The sequence below is a fragment of the Oryctolagus cuniculus genome, chromosome 19, assembly GCF_964237555.1.
Source record: "Oryctolagus cuniculus chromosome 19, mOryCun1.1, whole genome shotgun sequence".
Lineage (NCBI taxonomy): Eukaryota > Metazoa > Chordata > Mammalia > Lagomorpha > Leporidae > Oryctolagus > Oryctolagus cuniculus.
In genome coordinates, this window is record NC_091450.1 from 33,300,307 (window position 1) to 33,306,306 (window position 6,000).

Here is a 6,000-nt window from a genome sequence, read left to right on the forward strand (position 1 = left end):
GGGCCCTGGGCTGCTCCCTGAGGGATTCGGGTGATCACACGGCCAGGCTTGGGACGGAGGAACACTCCTTCCACCTGCACAGGGTGGCCTGGTGTGGAGTGGCAGCCCGCCGTGGCCCTGTGTGGCTCCGTACATTTCTGCTCTCAGGATCGCCTGCTTCTCCTTGGACTGGAGACTGCAGCCTTGCCCCTGCTGCGTGACTGTGCTAGGAGACCACCGTCAGTTTACCAGCGTCCACAGCGGGGCCACGTGCGCTGGCTGGGAGAGACCAGTGCCCCGCGCTCCTGAGCAGAGCTCCCTGGAGTGCCCGCGCCGCCCAGCCCTTGAGCAGCTGAGCCATGCGCCGGGAAGGAGGTGGCCTGGGAGGGGCGCTGGCCCCTCGGACAGGACCCGCCTTCAGCTCCTCACTGCCGCAGTGTCTGGCCGGGCTCGTCGGCTGCAGTGGTCACCAGGTCTTACTCTGGTCCGTCTGCAAGGACTCGCTGAACGCAGGTGCGCTGGGCGTGGGAGGTGCTGGGTGGACAGGGTGGGACTGGCCTCTCCTGGCAGAGCTCAGGGCCCGTCTGGGAGGGAGACTCAGGGTCCACAGACACCAGGGACAGGCCCGGAGATGGATGGAGCGTGGCTGGATCCCCCTCCCCATTCCCTAGTCTGCAGACTGGGAGATGCCCCGCCGTGGTCAGTGCTTTGGGGGTGTGACTGGGATAAAAGCTTGGAGATGGGAGATTTCTGGACCCTCTGGGTGCCGTGGGGACAGAAGCGAGGGCCGAGTGAGGGGCGGGGTGCACGGGGGGCTGCCCGGGGGATGGCGGCCTGGAACGGCCTGCTCTGGAGCCCAGGGTTGGAGGGGGGCCCTCAGCTGTGCCAGGTGCTGCTGATCAGTGAAACCAGGCAAAGGGTCTCGCCCTTGGCGTCCTGGGCAGTGGCCAGTGCACCCCAGGTCGTGACGGTCAGGAATGGGGCGCTCCGTGGCCTCTCACCCCGCCAGTGCAAAGGCGAGACCCACGGCCATGCTGGGCCCGTGTGGGGACACCTTGGAGCCACGGGCAGGTGTCCTGGGCCCCGCTAGAGGATGTCATTTACTGTTTGGCTGTGCAGGAGCTGAGCTCTGTCTGAGGGGGAGGGTCTGGCCGGGGGACCCTACCCTGGCTGCAGAGTGGGATAGAGCCAGCCTGACACCCTGGCCTTGGCTGTCAGCACCCATAAGCTTGGGAGCTTGCCCGGTGGGGCCAAAGCCTCTGTCTGGGGTGGGTGGGGGGCGGGGTGCAGGCGCTCAGCCGCTGTGCGTGGACACAGACGCCAGGGCCTGCAGCTCTGGGGCCGGGCTCTGCCTCCCATCGGAGCCCTTCCACCGGCTTCCTCTTCTAAATTGCATTCACCTGTGCAAATATTTGTGGCAGGCTCGCCGGCGGCCGCCGGGTCCCTCGTGGCCTGGGGTTGGAGCCGGGACAGGGCTGCCATTGGAGCGAATGCAAGCCAGCAGCCCCTGGGCACGGGCCCATTTGTCTTGCCCTGCTCAGCACACACGGGCAGGTTCTGTTTTAAAACAGATGAGGATGGGCCGGCGCCGCTGCTCACTAGGCTAATCCTCCGCCTAGCGGCGCCGGCACACCGGGTTCTAGTCCCGGTTGGGGTGCCGGATTCTGTCCCGGTTGCCCCTCTTCCAGGCCAGCTCTCTGCTGTGGCCCGGGAGTGCAGTGGAGGATGGCCCAGGTGCTTGGGCCCTGCACCCCATGGGAGACCAGGAGGAGCACCTGGCTCCTGCCATCGGATCAGCGCGGTGCGCCGGCCGCAGCGGCCATTGGAGGGTGAACCAACGGCAAAGGAAGACCTTTCTCTCTGTCTCTCTCTCTCACTGTCCACTCTGCCTGTCAAAAAAAAAAAAAAACAAAAAAAAAAACAAAAAAAAAAAACAAACAAAAAAAACAAAACCAGATGAGGAGCAGGGCAGTGCACGGCTGGCCGGAGGACGCGCCGTCCACTGTGGAGCAGGGCTCGCGAGGCCTCAGCCTGGGGCCTGTCCGTGCTCTGCTCAGGGCCCTGGGGAGGCTCCTGGGGCACCTAAGGGCCCCTTGGCAGGGAACGCGCTGCCTTCGTTCTGCCTCCTCCTCGCTGCCTGGGAGAGGCTGGGCCCTGGGTTTGTCCCTCTCTCTCCAGTCCCTGGCTGCAGGCAACACGTCCTGTTGTGTCCCAGCTGGATGGGCAGGAAATCAATGGTTCTGCTCCGCTGACAAAAATGCCCCTGCCGGCTCCCTCGCAGGAGCCCATAACCACCACCGACACAGTGGCTGGGGTGAAGGTGGAGCTGGTGACGGAGGCTCCGAGGATGACATGAGTGACAGCCGGGCGAGTGGCCCCTGGAGGGTGGCGGCAGCGAGGTCTGGCAGAGCTGAGGGCTTGTTTGCTTTTTCTTTAACATTAAAAATAACTTCTAGGCCGGCGCCGCGGCTCACTAGGCTAATCCTCCGCCTAGCGGCGCCGGCACACCGGGTTCTAGTCCCGGTCGGGGCGCCGGATTCTGTCCCGGTTGCCCCTCTTCCAGGCCAGCCCTCTGCGGTGGCCAGGGAGTGCAGTGGAGGATGGCCCAGGTGCTTGGGCCCTGCACCCCATGGGAGACCAGGAGAAGCACCTGGCTCCTGGCTCCTGCCATCGGATCAGCGCGGTGTGCTGGCCACAGCGTGCTGGCCGCGGCGGCCATTGGAGGGTGAACCAACGGCAAAGGAAGACCTTTCTCTTTCTCTCTCTCACTGTCCACTCTGCCTGTCAAAAATTAAAATAAAATAAAATAAAATAAAATAAAATAATAACTTCCAGGGCTCAGAGAGTAAAGCTGCGGCTGTGAGGCTACGTCCCGTATCGGGGCTCCACAGCAGTCCTACTTCCCTGCTAGTGCGCCTGGGAAGGCAGCGGCCTCCACCCACGAGGGAGACCCGCACGGAGGGCCGGGATCCTGGCTGTGGCCTGGCCCAGCCCTGTGTGTCGTAGCCATCTGGGGAGTGAAGCAGTCAATGGGAGGTCTCTATCTCTTCCTCCCTCCCTCTGTCACTCTGTCTTTCAAATACACATTTTTTTTTCCCTTTTACTATGAGGTTGCAAAGTTCAGAGAGTACTTTTCTCGAAGGTCTCTTCTGGTGTTTCCATCTTAAAAGAACCACAGCACGGTTAGCAAGGCTGCAGGAGCCCCTCCCCCAATAAGTAAAAATCAAGAACAGGCGGGCACTGTGGGGCAGCCAGCAGCCGGTTAAACCACTGCTTGGGGTGCGGGCATTCCACATCAGAGTGAGGGATCAAGCCCTGCCTCTCTTTCTTTCTTTATTTTTATTTATTTATTTTAAAGATTTCTTTTTTATCTATTTGAAAGAGCCAGAGAGAGAGAGGTCTTCCATCTGCTGGTTCACTCCTCAATTGGCTGCAACAGCTGGAGCTGTGCTGATCTGAAGCCAGGAGCCAGGAGCTTCCTCTGGGTCTCCCACGTGGGTGCAGGGGCCCAAGGACCTGGGCCATCCTCCACTGCTTTCCCAGGCCACAGCAGAGAGCTGGATCGGAAGGGGAGTAGCCCAGACTCTTGAACCAGCGCCCTTATGGGATGCCGGCACTGCAGGCGGTGGCTTTACCCACTAGGCCACAGTGCCGGCCCGGGTGCCATCTTCCTACGGAGCCTCCTGGTTCAGGACCCAGGAAAGCTGTCACTCAGGCCTGCTGCAAGACCACAGCACAGATGCAGCGGCAGGGGTCAGGCCTTTGTGTCCTCCTGGAAGACAGGCGACCTTGGCACTCTGACGCCGGTCGCAGGCTCTGGCCACCTTGTGGCCTGAGGCAAAGGCCCACCGCTGCCCCGGGTCCCCTTGTCGAGAGGGTCGTGTGCAGTTAGCAAGGCAGGCAGCACTGGCCGGGAAGCTGTGCCGGCGATCCGTGTCTCCCGGGCCGTGTGCTCCCGCTCCGGGCGCCGCTGTTCATGCCAGTGTCTGTGCTCTCCTGGAGGACCCTCTCGCCGGGCTCCAGGGCGTGGGGACAGCGGTGGGGGCTCCCGCTGTGAGCGTCCTGTTCTCCTTCCTGGTGCACCACGCAGGAGCTCCGGTGTGCTGGGAAGGCAGCTCACAGAGGCGAGGGCCCGAGAAGCAGCGACGGCATCCATGCCCGCCTGCGCCGTGTGGCTGCACGGGCCCAGCCGTAGCTCCTGGCACTGGGTGGGGACGTTTTCCTGCCTCCCTGGCCGGTGGACAACCTCTGGCTCCCGGCACCGACTCGCAGGTGGTGCAGTTCAGCCGCCATGGCCTTGAGGAAGGAGTCTCTTTCCTCTGCCACACAGCATGGACCTGAGGGCTGGGGCATGTGTGAATGTATGCGTGAGCGCATGGGTGTGTGCATGTGTGTATGTGTGAGTGCATGCATGTATGTGTGTGCATGCATGTATGTATGTGTGAGTGCATGTGTGTGCATGTGTGTGCCCATGCGTGTATGTATGTGCATGTGCATGTGTGTGCCCATGCGTGTATGTATGTGTGAGTGCATGTGTGTGCATGCGTGTATGTATGTGTGAGTGCATGTGTGTGCATGCGTGTATGTATGTGTGAGTGCATGTGTGTATGTATGTGTGAGTGCAAGAATGTGTATGTGCATGTGTGTGCCCATGTGTGTGCACATGCGTGTATGTATGTGTGTGCATGCATACATCTATGTGAGTGCATGGGTGTATATGTGTGAGTGCATGTGTGTGCACACGTGTGCATGTGAGTGCATGCATGTGTGTATGTGTGTGAGTGCATGTGTGAATGTGTGTGTATGTGTGAGTGCATGTGTGTATGAGTGCAAGCATGTGTTTGTGAGTGCATGTGTGCGAGCATGTGTGTGAGTGCATGTGTGTATGTGTGAATGCGCATGTGCGTGCATGTGTATGTGAGTGCATGTGTGCAAGTGTGCATGTGTGTGCACACGTGTGCATTTGTGTGCGTGCATGTGTGTATGCATGTGTGCACACACGTGTGCAGCCCCAGCTCTGCTCAGGGTGTGCTGAGCCCCAGCAGAGGCTTGGCAGACATACAAGCCGCAAACCCTGCTGGCCTCTGGGGTCTCTGGAATGTTCTCCCCAGCTCTCCCCTCGCTCAGCTCCTCATGGCGACTGTGGGCACCCAGCGTTGCTGAACTGTGCTGCAGGTCACGTGTCTCGGCCGGCCGGGTGGGGCAGAGGGCCCTCCCTGGCCGGGGCAGCCGGCACGCGAGCCAGGGGAGACAACGGAACACAGGCAGGCGGGCACGTCCTGCCCTCGCCAGCTCAGAGGGAAACCGGCTTTGCTCCACGGTAATGGCTGCTTCCCAACAGGAAATAAGAGATGGGATTGGGCTGGTGGCGCCAGCAAGGGGTGGACGCTCCCCTGCCGACTCCCATCCGGTCCTGAGGGCCTCAAAGATCCAGAGCAGGATCCTGCTCCAGGAGCAGGCAATGCAGGAATGAGCGCAGGCAGCTGTGTGCACGGGCGCCAGTTTTCTGTTTTTTATTTATTTGAAAGAGTTACATGTAGAGGAGAGGCAGCAGAGAGAGAGAGAGAGGTCGTCCATCTGCTGGTTCACTCCCTAATTGGCTGCAACAGCCAGAGCTGGGCTGATCTGAAGCCAGGAGCCAGGAGCTTCTTCCGGGTCTCTCATGCAGGTGCAGGGCACAAGCACTTGGGCCATCCTCCACTGCTTTCCCAGGCCACAGCAGAGAGCTGGATCGGAAGTGGAGCAGCTACGACTCGAACCAGTTCCTATATGGGATGCCGGCACTGCAGGCGGCGGCTTTACCCGCTACACCACAGTGCTGGCCCCAGCACCAGTCTCCCAGGTAGAAGAAAAGACTCTGACAAAAGACAAGAGAGGAGGAAAGAGGTTCCTGCCGGTTGAGAGCTGCCAGCCCGTCCTCTACGGCCGGGGGCTGGGAGGGGCGGCGGTCACGAGGCGGACAGCTGGCGGCAGGGTCCATCAGGGTCCATCACCCAGGTCCATCACCGCACAGCTGCGTCC